General features: G+C 42.3%; 4 pseudogenes; all 4 read right to left on the bottom strand.

Annotated features, from left to right (window-relative positions):
* Positions 1-2,297: 2,297 nt before the first annotated feature.
* Positions 2,298-5,040, bottom strand: LOC139478639 (arylsulfatase B pseudogene; annotated as a pseudogene).
* A 3,221-nt stretch (positions 5,041-8,261) lies between these two features.
* LOC139478991 (arylsulfatase B pseudogene) lies at positions 8,262-10,745 on the bottom strand (annotated as a pseudogene).
* A 3,947-nt stretch (positions 10,746-14,692) lies between these two features.
* On the bottom strand, positions 14,693-16,377 carry LOC139479133 (arylsulfatase B pseudogene; annotated as a pseudogene).
* Positions 16,378-19,063: 2,686 nt separating this feature from the next.
* LOC139479057 (arylsulfatase J pseudogene) lies at positions 19,064-20,761 on the bottom strand (annotated as a pseudogene).
* Positions 20,762-21,603: the final 842 nt, after the last annotated feature.

Below are 21,603 nucleotides of genomic sequence, written 5' to 3' on the forward strand. Positions count from 1 at the left end.
ACCAGTGCATACAGTTCTAATATGGATTGCCTCAATGCCAGACGAGATGATCTTTTGGGTTTAGGTGAACCCGGAGGAATGTTCGATGTCATATGAAGAGGAAAATGAGTGCAAATACTTTTACACCGCTTTTATTCAGCGATGTGGCGGCGGGGAACTCAAGAAGGGTCAACACATATTGTATGGAAGGATATCCGAGCCTGGACTTAGGTGGCGAACCAACGAATTAACCACAAGGCTACCAAATAGCCCAACAGATATCGAAATAGGACTAGGTCAAAACACGTGTATATCTGCATTATCAGCACATCGAGGTTAAAATTTAGGTTTTCAGTTTGTCTAAACTAGAAATAAAGGGCACCAGTAAGACCGTCTCATATGTTTCATATTTAGATCTATGCATAAAGATTCAGAGTGACAAAATGCTCTCCACAAGACTGTATGTAAAAAGGGATGACTTTTACTTTCCAAACGTCAACTTACCCTTTAAGTCGAGCACTATTCCAGTACCTTGTGTCTACATTTAATAACTTTTGAGGTACAATCGAGCATGCTTTTTTTATCAAGGGGGGCATGGGTGTCTCAGTCGCCTAAGGCGCCGCGATTCGCTGTGCTGAGTTGCGTCCCTTGGGCACGCCAGAAACCTATGATTTTTTGTTCCAATCCCGGTTCGCCACGATTATGTTTCTAGGTTTGTCAGCACCATACCCGTGCTCGTGGGCTTCACCGAAGTGGTAAACGTCTCTGATCTACATCACTTCGGGCTTTACTCCCACATTAAGCTGACACACCGTGATATAACTGGAATACTGTTAACAGCGGCGTTAAAACCAACTCACTCACTCACTCACTTTTTACCAAGAGTTCAAAGAGTGCAAAGAGCGTCAAACTCTTGTTAAGAGGTTGTCTGGTCAAGGCTATCAATCAAGGCCTCAGTAAAGATTTCAAAAATTATGTTTTCTGGTAGACACGTGGAAGATATATTCTCGCGTTGTTTTCAGGTGAACAAGTGACTCGCCTTTGCATGTGTTTGTGACGGTGCCACCGGGAGAGTACACATTATCGCGAACACCTGGTATCATCACTTTTTCACAGTGATTTATAAACACATGCTCATGATGTAGTCGGAATCGTACAATCGACACTGATGTTGGCAGAAAGTTCTTATTAATGTGGAATGTTTTTTGTCCCTTTTATTTGCATACAGATAACACGAAACTGTATGTACTTTACTTGCATAGCTTTCTTATTTTGTATATGAATTGCTTTACAACAAAGTAATTAGTTTAAAATACTTAATATATATGAATAAATCTTACTTCCTCAACCCGTGAAGATCCAGGTTAGAATTGGTCTTGTCTAAGAGGGGACCGTGGTTATCGTAGATTGATGCTCATGATATCAATCACTGGATTGTCTGGTCCAGTCTCGATTATTTGCAGACCGTGATCAGCTGACCAGACCGTAAAGCTGAGTGCAGCGTTAAACAACAAACAAGCAAATCTACTCCATCCTTGATGCAAACGTTAACTCACACATACTATGGAAATAGATAAATCTCTCTCGTCTTTACAGGTGGTTACTCACATGAATGCAACATACATCGGTAATTATGTTCGTTAATGCTAATGGTTTATATTTTATGGAACTATAAGGGAAGTTGTTCGAATATAAACTGCCGGGATAAAAAAGTGTACACCTGAAAATTGGAATTGACCAAAAAAATACAAACGCTATCAAAACGTCACTAGGCTGACAACAGAAGCCGAAACACTGCAAACTTGAGGTCTAAAACACAACCATGACACCCGTATCAACTATATCACCATCGAATAACCATTTCTTGTTTGTTTCATTTTAGCTACCATCAAACAGAGGTGTGTACTTTATTTTGACCAACATTTTACATCATCAAGACATCAACGTATGATTGAATGCTTGTGCATGTTTAGTTATTAATTCATATGCTAGTAAGGTACAAACATCTGTCTCCAAGCGCCACATTGAAAGAAAAATGAAGTTGAAATCGATAAGGCAGCCATGACAACCATTTATTAATGGCTAATCATAGCAATCAATGGGATTAAACTGAAAAGTATCAATCACGCATTTTGTCACTAATTGTCAATGATATTAACTGTGGGGGTTCCTGGTAGCCAACAGAATACAACATTCAGCACCATCCTGGGCTCCAGTTGCCTCCATAGAGAGCTGGATTTGATTAAGGGTCATCTGGTGGTTGATAAGCTGATACTCGCGTCTTCTCCCAGTTCCCAAGGCGTTGTTTCATCATCGCTACAAGCTCGGGGTACTTAGCAGAAAGGTCGAAATGTTCAGTTGGGTCGGAGGTGATATTGTACAAAATATATGGAGGAGATGTCTTTATGAATATGTATTACAAGATGCATAATTTTATTTCAGAATAAATTTATTTAGATGTAACTCTATATGAAGCACAGTTACTCTTTTCCGTTAGTACAGATAACATGATAAAGGACACCAATGTACTGTATTGTGGTCGTACAACTTTACTTGAAAAGATTTATTATTGTTTAGTTGAATTGCGATACAACAAATCAAGTAGTTTAACAATACGGATCCATAAAGATTAATCAACAATTGACATAAAAGTATGAATAAATCTACTCCAGCCCTAATGGAAAGAATAACTCCGACATTACTATGAAAATAAAGATTAATCAGCTCTCGTTTTTATAGGTGGCTACTCACATGACTGCAACAGACATGAGTAATTATGTTCGTTAATGCTGATCGTAGATAGTTACCGATGCTATATCCGTCCTCGCTACATCGATAATTGATCCAATATAAACTGCCTGGATAAATCATAGAAAAGTGTACTCCTGAAAACTGGATTTGAATACAATTTACAAACGTTATCAAAACGTTACTTATCTGACATCAGTCCCCGAAACTCTGAAGACTTGAGGTCCAAAACAGAACCGTATGAAATATACCCCCATCGAATAACCATTTCCTGTCTGTGTTCATTTTTAGACACCATCAAACATGGGCGCGTTCTTTTGTCCAGCATCAAGACATTAAGGTTTAAATGAAGACTTGTGGATTTCAACTTATTTATTTTTTCAATGCGACGTTTAGATACCTGTGATAGTAAGGTTCAAACGTCTGTCTCGAAACGCCACATTGAAAAAATAGAGAAGTTGAAATCGATAAGGCAGCCATAACTTCATTGACAATGCTTGTCACTTCAACAACCGTACATTAACGGGTAACACAACAATCAATGGGATTCAACTGAAAAGTACCAATCACGCACTTTGTCAATGGGGAGGTTGGGTAGTCTTGTGGGTAAAGCGTCCGCTCGTCACACCGAAGACCCGGGTTCGTTTCCGCACATGTCTACAAGGTGTACAGCCCATTTTTTGATGTCCTCAGCCGTGATATTGCAGGAATATTGCTAAAAGTGGCGAAAAACTATACTCACTATTTTGTCTCTGATTGTCAATGAAATAAACCGAAGCGTTTCTGGTAGCCAACAAAATACAACATTCAGCACCATCCTGGGCTCCAGTTGCCTCCATAGAGAGCTGGGTTTGATTTAGGATCCATTGGTGGTTGATAAGCTGGTACTCGCGTCTTCTCCCAGTTCTCAAGGCGTTGTTTCATCATCGCTACAAGCTCAGGGTACTTAGTAGAGAGGTCGAAATGTTCAGTTGGGTCGGAGGTGATATTGTACAACATATATGGAGGGAACTTGTCCTTGTTTTCCTGGAGGAGGACATCTGATCCCTCACCAGACTGTGGAAGAGGATTCCAATCATTGTGAGATCCCGGTGAACCTCGCATCAGTTTCAGGTCACCATATCTAATTGCTGCAGATTTGGACTTGTAATAGATGTTGTAGACGAACTCTTTCCTACTACTCGGGCCACCATTGATGAGCATGTCGTACTGACTGATTCCGTCCATGTTGGGGTCTGTGTTCTCTCCACCAGCCAACTCCACAAAGGTCGGGTACCAGTCTACAGCATGCATCATTCCAGTGTTGAGATAGCCCGTCTTCTTCAGAAGGGTTTTACTGTAAATAAATCCAGCTCCTTTCGTCCCACCTTCCCATAGTGTAGCTTTGGCTCCACGTAGAGGAAGGTTGTTTGCAGCATGCCAATAAGGCCCGCCATTGTCAGTCGTAAACACCAGCAGCAAGTTGTCAATGAGTCCCGTTTCCTCTAAAGCATTTGTGATGTTAGCAACAGCTTCATCAAGAGCACTGATCATACCGCAGTAGGTTCTTCGTTCTTCATTCTCGATATGTTTGTACAAATTCTCATACTCAGGGGGAACTTGTAGAGGTTCATGTACTGCTTGAAACGGCAGATACAAATAAAGTGGCGTGTCTTTATCGTGAGATTTAATTATATCAACTGCTCTTTCTGCAAACACGCGCGTTGAATATTTACCCTTTGGTTCCGTATATACAGAAGTGTTAAAGCGTAGATCATATCCAGAATAATTGTCAAATGATTTTGTGTGATTGTAATAGTCCTCACCACCCATGTAATACCCAACATAGGTATCAAACCCACGGAAGACAGGGGTGTATTTCAAGTTGCAGAAGCCTAAATGCCACTTCCCAACAGCATGGGTGCTATATCCTAGTTCCTTTAACTTCTGTGGGAGGAAGGTGAACTTGATTGGAACAAATCCGGGAGAAGTTGGACTGATGACGCCGTCCTGTAGTCCAGTGTGGTAGGGGAAGTACCCCGACATGAAGCAGTTTCTGGAAGGCGAGCACACGGGCTGGACATAGGAGGAGTTGAGGATGACTCCAGCTTTGGCCAACTTGTCCAGGTGTGGCGTCAGAACCTGTGGATTACGGAAACCAACATCGTTCCAGCCCAGATCATCCGCAACTATGAACACAATGTGTGGCTTAGCTGCTTGACTTCCACTAAGGTAAACCAATATGAGAGCAAATGTCGCAACAAGCCGTGCAGCCTCCATGTTGCAGACCTGTGTACTGCTTATCTGGTCTATTGAGACTGTTGCATTGCGCATCTAGCTTTATCGCCCCGTCTGCACATGTGATATTACGTGGACATTAGCCGTTATACATGTGACAATACACAGCGACATTGCTCATATCCGACCCGGGAGATCGGGGTTATTTATATCTAGGTATGTGTTTGACAAGTCTCTGATTGCATATCAATATCTACCTACCTACCTACCTACCTACCTACCTACCTACCTACCTACCTACCTACCTACCAACCTACCTACCTACCTACCTACCTACCTACCTACCTACGCACGCACGCACGCACGCACGCACGCGGGCGGGCGGGCGGGCGGGCGGGCAGACAGACAGAGAGACAGACAGACAGACAGACAGACAGATAGATATACAATTCGTTGTCAACATGACATATGCCTATATAAGCCGTTGTCAACATGAGCATATGCTTATATAAGCCGTTGTCAAGAACATGGGAATATGCCTGTATAAATCGTTGTCAACATGGGCAACTTGTCCAGGTGTGGCGTCAGTACCAGTGGATTACGGAAACCAACGTCGTTCCAACCTAGACCATCTGCAGGTATGAACACAATGTGTGGCTTAGCTTCTTGACTTCCATAAAGAAAAACGAAAATTGTAGCAATAGTCGCAACAAGCCGTGCTGCCTCCGTGGTTGCCACTGGTGCATTCCGCATCTAGATTTATCGCCTCGTCTTCACATATGATGCTACGTGGACATCAGCTGCTTAAGCGTGACAAGACTCGGCGATATTGCCCACATTCGACCCGGGTGTCGGGACTATTTATCTTTGTATGTCCTATACGAAAACTCAAGGCCTCTGATAGATAAACATCTAGTCTCTGAAATGAAAATATGTTACAGAAAAAACAATTGTTAATTCATCTTTATATTATAAAAAGGAGCCTAGGTACTTTCGTTGAAAACTACAGTAATCAATATTAGCCAACTATTAGAGACTTGCATGGATTGTATTAGACAAACTTCTTTCAGGGTCTGTATGACACTAAGTCACTGAATACATATCAAATGTGTAAGTCGTTAGAACTCGATAGAGGGTCCTGATAAACTGATTTTATCAGTTGAAATATTACTTCTCCAACTATTTATATGTTATACATCATCATGTGTATGTGGTCGTTACAATGGTATACGATACTTGAGTATATGCTATTTAGCGTCTATTTAGCATTGTATAGTTTTTAACCATGTTCTGCATGTCATGTAAAAACATCGTCATAATTTGACTTTCCTTCTTCAACAGCTGCAATGATATGACATAGAAAGTCAACAAGTTTTAATGGCGCCACTTTACTCAAAAAGGTTGTATCGTTAAGGTGCCCTCCAGTCAGATTGTTTCACAGACATTCTGAGATGTTCGCATTTGGACCCACTCAGCGTACTCGTTATCTACATAATATCTCGTGCAACGGTGATTTTATTGCATGCTTGGGTGCAAGTTTCGTTCAAACCGACCACCCCGCATATAGTTCAATGGTTGATTTTGATAAAAGATATGTTTCTATTGTTAATACAAAAAAGGGGTCCTATTTGACATAGAACAACTGCCGCCATGTTGTGTTGTGTAATGTTGTAGTCACGTGAATTGGTAAAACTTGTGCATACAGTTCCAATGTGAACACCAACTGCTGGCCGAGATGCTCTACAGGATTGAGGTGAGCCGGGTGGAATGCTCGATGTTATACGATTTTTTGTTTGTTTGTTGTTTAACGCCGCATTCAGCAATGTTACAGCTATATGGCGGCGATCTGTAAATAAAAGAGTCTGGACCAAACAATCCAGTGACTGACACCATGAGCATCGGTCCACGCAATTGGGATACGATGACATGCATCAACAAAATCAGCGAGCCTGCCACCCGATCCCGTTAGTCGCCTTTTAAGACAAGCATAGTCGCCTTTGTCGGCAATCATGGGTTGCTGAAGACCTATTCTACCGCGGATCTTAACGGGTCCCATGTTATAAGAAGGGTGAAAATGAGTGCTAATAGTTTTACGCCACTTTAAGAAGGGCCTTCACATATTGTATCTAAATATATACCAGTCTGGACTTTGTTATGACGAGCGAAGGAATGAAGTACAAGGCAATCAAACCGCCCAGCAGATATCGAAGTAGGCCAAGATAAAAAGACCTACATTATCGGCACATCAAGGTTAAAATTTAGGTTTTATGTTGTCGTCGTATATATATAGATATTGATAAGACGATTAAGGACACTAAAGTGTGTATTGTGGTTTAATTGTAAAGTGTTATTATTATTATAACACATGAAATGCTTCACAATACATCATGTAGTTTAACAATCCGCATCTATACATTATTTCAACAATAAATCTACTCCATCCCGGAGGCAAAGATTAACTCAGACATGAATAAGCTCTCGTCTTCATAGGTCGCTACTCACATAAATGCAACAGATATGAGTAAATATGATCGCTCATGCTGATGGTTGATAGTACTATATCCGCCTTCGCTACATCGAAAATTGATGATATAAAAACTGACAGGAAAAAAATTAACCCCAAAATTACAAACGTTATCAAAACGTCACTATGCTGACAGCAGTAGCCGATACACTGCAGTCTTGAGGTCCATAAACACAGCTATGACACTCGTATCAAATATCTCGCCATCAAATAACCATTTCTTGTTTGTTTCAATTTTAGCCACAATCAAACATCGGTTTGTAATTTCCTTTGCCCACAGGTTATATCATCAAGACATTAACGTATAACTGAAGACTTTCATGAAGGATTTCAACTGATTTATTCTTTCAATGCGACCTTTAGATACAGGTGATAGTAAGGTGCAAACCTCTGTCTCAAAACGCAACATTAAAAAAGTTGTAATCGATAAAGCAGCCATGTCTTCATTAATACTACGGGTTGTCATTAAACCAACCGTACACTGACTGGTAATTATAACATAACAACCAAAGGGATCAAACTGAAAAGTATCAATCACGCATTTTGTCATTGATTGTCAATGATATTAACTGTAGCGTTCCTGGTAGAATACAGAATACAACATTCAGCACCACCCTGGGCTCCAGTTGCCTCCATAGAGAGCTGGGTTTGATTTAGGGTCATCTGGTGGTTGATAAGCTGGTACTCGCGTCTTCTCCCAGTTCTCAAGGCGTTGTTTCATCATCGCTACAAGCTCGGGGTACTTGGCAGAGAGGTCGAAATGTTCAGTTGGGTCGGAGGTGATATTGTACAACATATATGGAGGAGTTGTCTTTACGAATATGTTTTGCAAGATGGATAATTTTATTTCAGAATAAATCTATTTAGATGTAAAAGTATGAATAAATCTAATCCAGCCCTGATGCAAAGAATAACTCCGACATTACAATGAAAGTAAAGATTAATCAGCTCTCGTTTTTATAGGTGGTTACTCACATGACTGCAACAGACATGAGTAATTATGTTCGTTAATGCTGATCGTAGATAGTTACCGATACTATATCCGTCCTCGCTACATCGATAATTGATCCAATATAAACTGCCTGGATAAATCAAACAAAAGTGTACTCCTGAAAACTGGATTTGAATAAGAATTACAAACGTTATCAAAACGTTACTTATTTGACAACAGTCCCCGAAACTCTGAAGACTTGAGGTCTAAAACAGAACCGTATGAAATATACCCCCTCGAATAACCATTTCCTGTCTGTTCCATTTTTAGACACCATCAAACATGGGCGCTTTTCTTTTGTCCAGCATCAAGACATTAAGGTTTGAATGAAGACTTGTGGGTTTCAACTTATTTATTCTTTCAATGCGACGTTTAGATACCTGTGATAGTAAGGTTCAAACGTCTGTCTCGAAACGCCACATTGAAAAAATAGAGAAGTTGAAATCGATAAGGCAGCCATATCTTCATTGACAATGCTTGTCACTTCAACAACCGTACATTAACGGGTAACACAACAATCAATGGGATTCAACTGAAAAGTACCCATCACGCACTTTGTCAATGGGGAGGTCTCGTGGGTAAAGTGTTCGCTGGTCACACCGAAGACCCGGGTTCGTTTCCGCACATGTCTACATTGTGTACAGCCCATTTTTTTGTGTCCTCCGCCGTGATATTGCAGGAATATTGCTAAAAGTGGCGAAAAACTATACTCACTATTTTGTCTCTGATTGTCAATGAAATTAACTGTAGCGTATCTGGTAGCCAACAAAATACAACATTCAGCACCACCCTGGGCTCCAGTTGCCTCCATAGAGAGCTGGGTTTGATTTAGGATCCATTGGTGGTTGATAAGCTGGTACTCGCGTCTTCTCCCAGTTCTCGAGGCGTTGTTTCATCATCGCTACAAGCTCAGGATACTTAGCAGACAGGTCGAAATGTTCAGTTGGGTCGGAAGTAATATTGTACAACATATATGGAGGGAACTTGTCCTTGTTTTCCTGGAGGAGGACATCTGATCCCTCACCAGACTGTGGAAGAGGATTCCAATCATTGTGAGATCCCGGTGAACCTCGCATCAGTTTCAGGTCACCATATCTAATTGCTGCAGATTTGGACTTGTAATTGATGTTGTAGACGAACTCTTTCCTCTTACTCGGTCCACCATTGATGAGCATGTCGTACTGACTGACTCCGTCCATGTTGGGGTCTGTGTTCTCTCCACCAGCCAACTCCAACAATGTCGGGTACCAGTCTACAGCATGCATCATTCCAGTGTTAAGGTAGCCCGTCTTCTTCAGAAGAGATTTACTGTAGATGAATCCAGCTCCTTTCGTCCCACCTTCCCATAGTGTATCCTTAGCTCCACGTAGAGGAAGGTTGTTAGAAGCAGTGTAATAAGGCCCGCCATTGTCAGTCGTAAACACCAGCAGCAAGTTGTCAATGAGTCCCGTTTCCTCTAAAGCATTTGTAATGTTAGCAACAGCTTCATCAAGAGCACTGATCATACCGCAGTAGGTCCTGCGTGGTAGGTTCTGGATATGCTTGTACAAATTCTCATACTCAGGGGGAACTTCCAGAGGTGCATGTACTGCTTGAAACGGCAGATACAAATAAAGTGGCGTGTCCTTATCGTGAGACTTGATGATATCAACTGCTCTTTCTGCAAACACGCGCGTTGAATATTTACCCTTTGGTTCCGTATATACAGAAGTGTTAAAGCGTAGATCATATCCAGAATAATTGTCAAATGTTTTTGTGTGCCTGTAATAGTCCTCATCACCCATGTAATACCCAACATAGGTATCAAACCCACGGTAGATCGGGGTGTATTTCAAGTTGCAGAAGCCTAAATGCCACTTCCCAACAGCATGGGTGCTATATCCTAGTTCCTTTAACTTCTGTGGGAGGAAGGTGAACTTGATTGGAACAAATCCGGGAGAAGTTGGACTGATGACGCCGTCCTGTAGTCCAGTGTGGTAGGGGAAGTACCCCGACATGAAGCAGTTTCTGGAAGGCGAGCACACGGGCTGGACATAGGAGGAGTTGAGGATGACTCCAGCTTTGGCCAACTTGTCCAGGTGTGGCGTCAAAACCTGTGGATTACGGAAACCAACATCGTTCCAGCCCAGATCGTCCGCAACTATGAACACAATGTGTGGCTTAGCTGCTTGACTTCCACTAAGGTAAACCAATATGAGAGCAAATGTCGCAACAAGCCGTGCAGCCTCCATGGTTGACGCTGGTGTATTGCTGATCTGGTTTTATCGACACCGATGCATTGCGCATCTAGCTTTATCGCCTCGTCTGCACATGTGATGTTACGTGACATAAGCCGCTGAACGCGTGACAATGATAAGCGATATTGCTCACATCCGACTTGGGTATCAGGAGTACTTTTCTATGAATGTGTGGTATGAGAAGTCAAGGACTCCGATAGACAAACATCTCGTCTCTGAAATAAAAATATTTTGCAGAGAAAAGGAGTTTTTAATTTATCTCACTACAATATAATGAAAGGAATCTAAAGACTCTCTTCGGAAACTCCAGTAATCTAGACTTGCCAACTATTATAAACGTGCATTTGCTGTATTGGATATATTTGTTTCAGGGTCTGTATGACAGACATACACATCAACTGATTAAGTCGTTGGTAAGATCAGCATGCATAAGTTTAATGTCATAATAATCAAATATTCTACGAGACTCAATTCTAGGTATTTGAAACTTAATTGATTTGTCCCCGATTTATCTGACCCCGACGGCGTAGACCGTTATGCATACAATCAATCACTGATCTGTCTCGACTCGACTCTAATATTTACAGGCTGCCGTCACATACAGTTGTAGCCGGAATATTGGAGGGAGAGGCGTTAACCAACAAACAAACACAATCAACACATATCAATCAGCCCCCATGTCAGTTCAAGCAATCCATGTTACTTCAAACCATAGTCAACTTACTTATGACCATTAGCAGCTTCCTCATCACCCTAGTCAACATGATTATGTACGGTAGGGGACACGGGTGGCCAGGTCTAGGTGTCGCCATATTTGATTATTGTCTCTATTGACCTTCTGGTGGTATAGTTTTTCACCATGCTCTGCATGTCATTACAAAAAATATCGTCAATCATTGACTTTCTGGGGCGGTCGGGTAGCCTAGTGGTTAAAGTGTTCGCTCGTCACGTCGAAGACCCGGGTTCGAAACCCGACATGGGTATAATGTGTGAAGCCCATTTCTGGTGTCCCCCGCCGGGATATTGCTGGAATATTGCTAAAAGCGACGTAAAACCAAACTCACTCACTCACTCACTCATTGACTTTCTGTTTTCAACGGGTTCATCATCCTGCATCATCCTTTGATGAAACCCGCCAGCATGCGTATGGTGCTGACAAACCAAGGAACATTATCAGGGTCCAACCGGGATTCGAATCCATGAACACTGACGCGTCTATGGGAGGCAACTTTGCACAGCCCAAATACGACGACTCAGACGAGTGAACAACCGAATGATATAACTCCTTAAGTTTTATTGTCATTATTTCCTCGTTTCACTGTGACATGTTTGCCACTTTGATGAAACTCGCGAGGATGGTTATGGTATTGTCAGACCAAGGATCATAAATGCGGCAAACACACGACCAACGACCGCGGATCCTGGCATGATTGGGTGACGTGGCTCTTTGCGGCGAAAGCAATGATATGACATAGAAAGTAAACAAATTTTAATGGCGCCACTTTTCCAAATACGGTTCTTTTGCTTAAGCGCCCTATAGTCAGATTGTTTTAAAATAGTTAGATGTTCTTATTCGGACCCAGTCAGCCTGTGCGTTATCTGACCGCCTCCGTGGTCTAGTGGTAGAGCGTCCGCCCTGAGAGCGGAAGGTTCGGGGTTCGATCCCCGGCCGCGTCATACCAAAAGACGTTAAACGATTGGAACTTATTGTTAAGCGGCTACAACAGGGACTGCTTGGCTCGGAGTCAGTATACTGTGTCTGAGTGGGGTATTCATGTTAAACTGTGGCGTGGTATCACAATGAGCTAGCACAATAAATCGGCATCAGTCCGGACTAGTCCAAGCAGCCACACATACACACGCACGCACGCACGCACGCACGCACGCACACACACATTTCAGCTCACCTTATGCGTTATCTACATAAGATATCGTGCAACAGTGGTGGCATTGCATAGCTACATTCACACCGATCACAACGCATATAGTTCAACGATCGATTATGAGAAAAGACCATATATCAAAAAAGATTGTTTATACAAATAGGGGACACTATTTGATATGGAGGCTGTGTTGTGTAATGTGGTAGTGACTACAAACTACCAGTGCATACAGTTCTAATATGGATTGCCTCAATGGCGGACGAGATGATCTTTGGGGTTTAGGTGAGCCCGGAGGAATGCTCGGTGTCATATGAAGAGGAAAATGAGTGCAAATACTTTTACACCGCTTTTATTTAGCAATGTGGCGGCGGGGAACTCAAGAAGTGTCAACACATATTGTATGGAAGGATATCCGAGCCTGGACTTAGGTGGCGAACCAACGAATTAACCACAAGGCTACCATATAGCCCAGGAGATATCGAAATAGGCCTAGGTCAAAACACGTGTATATCTGCTTTATCAGCACATCGAGGTTAAAATTTAGGTTTTCAGATTGTCTAAAAATAGAAATAAAGGACACCAGTAAGACCGTCTCATATGTTTCATATTTAGATCTATGCATAAAGATTCAGAGTGACAAAATGCTCTCTACAAGACTGTATGAAAAAAGGGATGACTTTTACTTTCCAAACGTCAACTTACCCTTTAAGTCGAACACTATTCCAGCACCTTGTGTCTACATTTAATAACTTTTGAGGTACAATCGAGCATGCTTTTTTTATCAAGGGGGGCATGGGTGGCCAAGTCGCCTAAGGCGCCGCGATTCGCTGTGCTGAGTTGGGTCCCTTGGGCACGCCAGAAATCTATGTTTTTTTGTTCCAATCCCGGTTCGCCACGATTATGTTTCTAGGTTTGTCAGCACCATACCCGTGCTCGTGGGCTTCACCGAAGTGGTAAACGTCTCTGATCTACATCACTTCGGGCTTTACTCCCACATTAAGCTGACACACCGTGATATAACTGGAATACTGTTAACAGCGGCGTTAAAACCAACTCACTCACTCACTCACTTTTTACCAAGAGTTCAAAGAGTGCAAAGAGCGTCAAACTCTTGTTAAGAGGTTGTCTGGTCAAGGCTACCAATCAAGGCCTCAGTAAAGATTTCAAAAAATATGTTTTCTGGTAGACACGTGGAAGATATATTCTCGCGTTGTTTTCAGGTGAACAAGTGCTAATGATGTAGTCGGAATCGTACAATCGACACTGATGTTGGCAGAAAGTTCTTATTAATGTGGAATGTTTTTTGTCCCTTTTATTTGCATACAGGTAAGACGAAACTGTATTTACTTTACTTGCATAGCTTTCTTAGTTTATATATGAACTGCTATACAACAAAGTAATTAGTTTAACATACTTAATATATATGAATAAATCTTACTTCCTCAACCCGTGAAGATCCAGGTTAGAATTGGTCTTGTCTTAAGAGGGGACCGTGGTTATCGTAGATTGATGCTCATGATATCAATCACTGGATTGTCTGGTCCAGTCTCGATTATTTGCAGACCGTGATCAGCTGATCAGACCGTAAAGCTGAGTGCAGCGTTAAACAACAAACAAGCAAATCTACTCCATCCTTGATGCAAACGTTAACTCACACATACTATGGAAATAGATAAATCTCTCTCGTCTTTACAGGTGGTTACTCACATGAATGCAACATACATCGGTAATTATGTTCGTTAATGCTAATGGTTTATATTTTATGGAACTATAAGGGAAGTTGTTCGAATATAAACTGCCGGGATAAAAAAGTGTACACCTGAAAATTGGAATTGACCAAAAAAATACAAACGCTATCAAAACGTCACTAGGCTGACAACAGAAGCCGAAACACTGCAAACTTGAGGTCTAAAACACAACCATGACACCCGTATCAACTATATCACCATCGAATAACCATTTCTTGTTTGTTTCATTTTAGCTACCATCAAACAGAGGTGTGTACTTTATTTTGACCAACATTTTACATCATCAAGACATCAACGTATGATTGAATACTTGTGCATGTTTAGTTATTAATTCATATGCTAGTAAGGTACAAACATCTGTCTCCAAGCGCCACATTGAAAGAAAAATGAAGTTGAAATCGATAAGGCAGCCATGACAACCATTTATTAATGGCTAATCATAGCAATCAATGGGATTAAACTGATAAGTATCAATCACGCATTTTGTCATTGATTGTCAATTATATTAACTGTAGCGTTCCTGGTAGCCAACAAAATACATCATTCAGCACCACCCTGGGCTCCAGTTGCCTCCATAGAGATCTGGGTTTGATTTAGGGTCAGCTGGTGGTTGATAAGCTGGTACTCGCGTCTTCTCCCAGTTCTCAAGGCGTTGTTTCATCATCGCTACAAGCTCAGGATACTTAGCAGACAGGTCGAAATGTTCAGTTGGGTCGGAAGAGATATTGTACAACATATATGGAGGAAACTGGTACACGTTTTCCTTGGGAGGGTCATCTGATCCCTCACCGGAGTGTGGAAGAGGATACCAATCACTGTGAGGTCCTGGTGAACCTCGCATCAGTTTCAGGTCACCATATCTAATTGCTGAGGAGTTGGACTTGTCATAGATGTTGTAGACGAACTCTTTCCTCTTACTCGGGCCACCATTGATGAGCATGTCGTACTGACTGATTCCGTCCATGTTGGGGTCTGTGTTCTCTCCACCAGCCAACTCCACAAAGGTCGGGTACCAGTCTACAGCATGCATCATTCCAGTGTTGAGGTAGCCCGTCTTCTTCAGAAGGGTTTTACTGTAGATGAATCCAGCTCCTTTCGTCCCACCTTCCCATAGAGTAGCCTTAGATCCACGAAGGGGAAGGTTGTTAGCAGCACCGTGAAAAGGCCCGCCATTGTCAGTCGTAAACACCAGCAGCAAGTTGTCAATGAGTCCCGTTTCCTCTAAAGCATTCGTAATGTTAGCAACAGCTTCGTCAAGGGCACTGATCATACCGCAGTAGGTCCTTCGTGGTAGGTCCTGGATATGCTTGTACAAATTCTCATACTCAGGGGGAACTTCCAGAGGTGCATGTACTGCTTGAAACGGCAGATACAAATAAAGTGGCGTGTCCTTATCGTGAGACTTGATGATATCAACTGCTCTTTCTGCAAACACACGCGTTGAATATTTACCTTTCGCTTCCGTATATACAGAAGTGTTAAAGCGTAGATCATATCCAGAATAATTGTCAAATGATTTTATGTGCCTGTAATAGTCCTCGGCGCCAGTGTAATACCCAACAAAGGTGTCAAACCCACGGTAGGTCGGGGTGTATTTCAAGTTGCAGAAGCCTAAATGCCACTTCCCAACAGCATGGGTGCTATATCCTAGTTCCTTTAACTTCTGTGGGAGGAAGGTGAACTTGATTGGAACAAATCCGGGAGAATTTGGCCTGATGATGCCGTCCTGTAGTCCAGTGTGGTAGGGGAAGTACCCCGACATGAAGCAGTTTCTGGATGGCGAGCACACGGGCTGGACATAGGAGGAGTTGAGGATGACTCCAGCTTTGGCCAACTTGTCCAGGTGTGGCGTCAGAACCTGTGGATTACGGAAACCAACATCGTTCCAGCCCAGATCATCCGCAACTATGAACACAATGTGTGGCTTAGCTGCTTGACTTCCATGAAGGTAAACGAAAATAAAAACAAAAGTCGCAACAAGCCGTGCAGCCTCCATGTTGCAGACCTGTGTACTGCTGATCTGGTCTATTGAGACTGGTGCATTGCGCATCTAGCTTTATCGGCACCTCTGCGCATGTGATATTACGTGGACATTAGCCGTTATACATGTGACAATACACAGCGGCATTGCTCATATCCGACCCGGGAGTTCGGGGTTATTTATATCTAGGTATGTGTCGTTTGACAAGTCAAGACCTCTGATTGCATGTCAATATATGCAGTCGTTGTCAACATGAGCTTATGCCTGTATAAATCGTTGTCAACATGAGCATATACCTATATATTTCGTTGTCAACATGAGCATATGCATACTTACGTCGTTGTCAACATGAGCATATGCATACATAAGTCGTTGTGAACATGAGCATATGCCTGTATATTTCGTTGTCAAGCACTTGGGCATATGCATGTCTACGTCGTTGTCAACATGGGCAACTTGTCCAGGTGTGGCGTCAGTACCTGTGGATTACGGAAACCAAGGTCGGTCCAACCAAGATCATCTGCAACGATGAACACAATGTGTGGCTCAGCTGCTTGACTTCTATATATAAAGAAAAACGAAAATTTTAGCAATAGTCGAAACAAGCCAGCCTTCATGGTTGCCACTTGGGGATTGCTGATCTGATTTTATCGAACCTGGTTCATTGCGCATCTAGCTTTATCGAACCTGGTGCATTGCGCATCTAGCTTTATCGAACCTGGTGCATTGCGCATCTAGCTTTATCGAACCTTGTGCATTGTGCATCTAGCTTTATCGAACCTGGTGCATTGTGCATCTAGCTTTATCGAACCTGGTGCATTGTGCATCTAGCTTTATCGCCTCCTCTGCACATATGGTGCTACGTGGACATTAGCCGCTTACGCGTGCCCACATTCGACCCGGGTATCAGGACTATTTATCTTTGTATGTCTCATATGAAAAACCAAGGGTTCTGATAGACTAACATCTAGCCTCTGAAATGTGTTTGTCGTTAGAACTCGACAGAGAGTCCTGATAAACTGATTGTATCAGTTGAAATATTACTTCTCCAACTATTTATGTGGTATACATCATCAGGTATATGTGGTCGTTACAATAGTATACGATACTTGAGTATATGCTATAAGCATCTATTTAGCATTGTATAGTTTTTAACCATGTTCTGCATGTCATGTAAAAACATCGTCATGAATTGACTTTCCTTCTTCAACCGCTGCAATGATATGACATAGAAAGTCAACAAGTTTTAATGGCGCTACTTTACTTAAAACGGTTATATTGCTAAGGTGCCCTCCAGTCAGATTGTTTCACAGACATTCTGAGATGTTCGCATTTGGACCCACTCAGATTACTCGTTATCTACATAATAACTCGTGCAACGGTGATTTTATTGCATAATTTATCTGTAAGTTTCGTTCAAACCGACCACCCCGCATATAGTTCAATGGTTGATTTTGATAAAAGATATGTTCCTATTGTTAATATAAAATAGGGATCCTATTTGATATAGAACAACTGCCGCCATGTTGTGTTGTGTAATGTGGTAGTCACGTGAATTGGTAAAACCTGTGCATACAGTTCCAATATGAACACCGACTGCTGGCCGAGATGCTCTATAGGATTGAGGTGAGCCGGGTGGAATGCTCGATGTTATACGATTTTTTGTTTGTTTGTTGTTTAACGCCGTATTCAGCAATGTTACAGCTATATGGCGGCGATCTGTAAATAATAGCGTCTGGACCAAACAATCCAGTGACTGACACCATGAGCATCGGTCCACGCAATTGGGATACGATGACATGCATCAACAAAATCAGCGAGCCTGCCACCCGATCCCGTTAGTCGCCTTTTAAGACAAGCATAGTCGCCTTTGTCGGCAATCATGGGTTGCTGAAGACCTACTTACTCTACCCCGGATCTTAACGGGTCCCATGTTATAAGAAGGGTGAAAATGAGTGCTAATAGTTTTACGCCACTTTAAGAAGGGCCTTCACATATTGTATCTAAATATATACCAGTCTGGACTTTGTTATGACGAGCGGAGGAATGAAGTACAAGGCAACCAAACCGCCCAGCAGATGTTGAAGTAGGCCAAGATAAAAGGACCTACATTATCGGCACATCAAGGTTAAAATTTAGGCTTTATGTTGTCGTCGTATACATATAGATATTGATAAGACGATTAAGGACACTTGTGGTTGTACCACTTTAATGGTAAAGTGTTTTTAGTGTTACACATGAATTGCTTCACAATACATCATGTAGTTTAACAATCCGCATCTATACATTATTTCAACAATAAATCTACTCCATCCCGGAGGCAAAGATTAACTCAGACATAATTAGGCTCTCGTCTTTATAGGTGGCTACTCACATAAATGCAACAGATATGAGTAAATATGTTCTATAATGCTGATGGTTGATAGTACTATATCCGTCCTCGCTACATCGAAAATTGATGATATAAAAACTGACAGGAAAAAAATTAACCCCAAAATTACAAACGTTATCGAAACGTCACTAGGCTGACAGCAGTAGCCGATACACTGCAGTCTTGAGGTCCATAAACACAGCTATGACACTCGTATCAAATATCTCGCCATCAAATAACCATTTCTTGTTTGTTTCAATGTTAGCCACAATCAAACATCGGTTTGTAATTTCCTTTGCCAACAGGTTACATCATCAAGACATTAACGTATAACTGAAGACTTTCATGAAGGATTTCAACTGATTTATTCTTTCAATGCGACCTTTAGATACAGGTGATAGTAAGGTGCAAACCTCTGTCTCAAAACGCAACATTAAAAAAGTTGAAATCGATAAAGCAGCCATGTCTTCATTAATACTACGGGTTGTCATTAAACCAACCGTACACTGACTGGTAATTATAACACAACAACAAATGGGATCAAACTGAAAAGTATCAATCACGCATTTTGTCACTGATTGTCAATGATATTAACTGTGGGGGTTCCTGCTAGCCAACAGAATACAACATTCAGCACCACCCTGGGCTCCAGTTGCCTCCATAGAGATCTGGGTTTGATTTAGGGTCAGCTGGTGGTTGATAAGCTGGTACTCGCGTCTTCTCCCAGTTCTCAAGGCGTTGTTTCATCATCGCTACAAGCTCAGGGTACTTAGCAGACAGGTCGAAATGTTCAGTTGGGTCGGAAGTGATATTGTACAACATATAAGGAGGGAACTTGTCCTTGTTTTCCTGGAGAAGAACATCTGAAGTCTCATCAGCATGTGGAAGAGGATTCCAATCATTGTGAGATCCCGGTGAACCTCGCATCAGTTTCAGGTCACCATATCTAATTGCTGAGGAGTTGGACTTGTCATAGATGTTGTAGACGAACTCTTTCCTCTTACTCGGGCCACCATTGATGATCATGTCGTACTGACTGATTCCGTCCATGTTGGGGTCTGTGTTCTCTCCACCAGCCAGCTCCACAAAGGTCGGGTACCAGTCTACAGCATGCATCATTCCAGTGTTGAGATAGCCTGTCTTCTTCAGAAGGTTTTTACTGTAGATGAATCCTGTGCCTTTCGTCCCACCTTCCCATAGTGTAGCTTTAGCTCCACGTAGAGGAAGGTTGTTAGAAGCAGTGTAATAAGGCCCGCCATTGTCAGTCGTAAACACCAGCAGCAAGTTGTTAATGAGTCCCGTTTCCTCTAAAGCATTCGTAATGTTAGCAACAGCTTCATCAAGAGCACTGATCATACCGCAGTAGGTCCTTCGTGGTAGGTTCTGGATATGCTTGTACAAATTCTCATACTCAGGAGGAACTTGTAGAGGTTCATGTACTGCTTGAAACGGCAGATACAAATAAAGTGGCGTGTCCTTATCGTGAGACTTGATGATATCAACTGCTCTTTCTGCAAACACGCGCGTTGAATATTTACCCTTCGCTTCTGAATATACAGAAGTATTAAAGTGTAGATCATATCCAGAAAATTTGCCATATTCTCTTGTGTGCTTGTAATATTCCTCGGCGCCAGTGTAATACCCAACAAAGGTATCAAACCCACGATAGGTCGGGGTGTATTTCAAGTTGCAAAAGCCTAAATGCCACTTCCCAACAGCATGGGTGATATATCCTAGTTCCTTTAACTTCTGTGGGAGGAAGGTGAACTTAATGGGAACAAATCCAGGAGAAGTTGGTCTGATGACGCCGTCCTGTAGTCCAGTGTGGTAGGGGAAGTACCCCGACATGAAGCAGTTTCTGGAAGGCGAGCACACGGGCTGGACATAGGAGGAGTTGAGGATGACTCCAGCTTTGGCCAACTTGTCCAGGTGTGGCGTCAGAACCTGTGGATTACGGAAACCAACATCGTTCCAGCCTAGATCATCCGCAACTATGAACACAATGTGTGGCTTAGCTGCTTGACTTCCATTAAGGTATACGAAAATGAGAGTAAAAGTCGCAACAAGCCGTGCAGCCTCCATGGTTGACACTGGTGTATATGCTGATATGGGTTTATCGAGACTGGTGTATTGCGGGGCCAGCTTTATCTCCTCGTCTACGCATGTGATGTTAGTTGGACATTAGCCACTATATGTGTGATAATACACTTCGGTATCGCTCACAACTGACCCGAGGTTCGGGGTTACATATCTATGCGACCCATGAAGATTCAGGCTCCCTGACTTGGTTGATGCATGTCATCGATCCAAATTGCGTGGATCGATGCTCATGATATTAATCACTGGATTGTCTGGTCTAGACTCGATTATTTACAGACCGCCGTCATATAGCTGGAATAGTGCTGAGTGCGGCGCTAAACAACAAACAAACATATCTATGCATGTGTGGTATGAAAAGTCAAGGTCTCTTGTAGACTAACTAGTCACTGAAATAAAAATACCTCAGAGGGAAAAGATAGTTGTTAATTTATCTTAATACAATATAATAAAAAGGATCCTAGAGACCTTCTTTGGAAGCTGCAGTAATTAAGACGTGCCGTGTATCAAAGACTTGCATGAGCTGTATTGGATATATTTGATGGCGCCTCACTTCGATGTGCATCCCTTACACGTGCCAGTGGTCATGGGCTCCGATCATGTTCTGCCCCGAAAATGTTTCTTGGTTTGTTAGCACCATAACGCTCGTGGGTTTCATCGAATTGGTAAAACTCCAAAACCTGCATCACGTTGTGCTGTCCTACCACATAATGCCATTTCTCGGTGGTTCACTCGTCTGAGGCGCCCTATTTCGATGTGCAAAATCGCGCCCTTTAGACGTGCCTGGTTTCATGGGTTCGAATCCCGGTTCGCCCTAATTAGGCTTC

This window comes from Haliotis cracherodii, unplaced genomic scaffold, assembly GCF_022045235.1.
Source record: "Haliotis cracherodii isolate W230 unplaced genomic scaffold, xgHalCrac1.p SCAF_4, whole genome shotgun sequence".
Lineage (NCBI taxonomy): Eukaryota > Metazoa > Mollusca > Gastropoda > Lepetellida > Haliotidae > Haliotis > Haliotis cracherodii.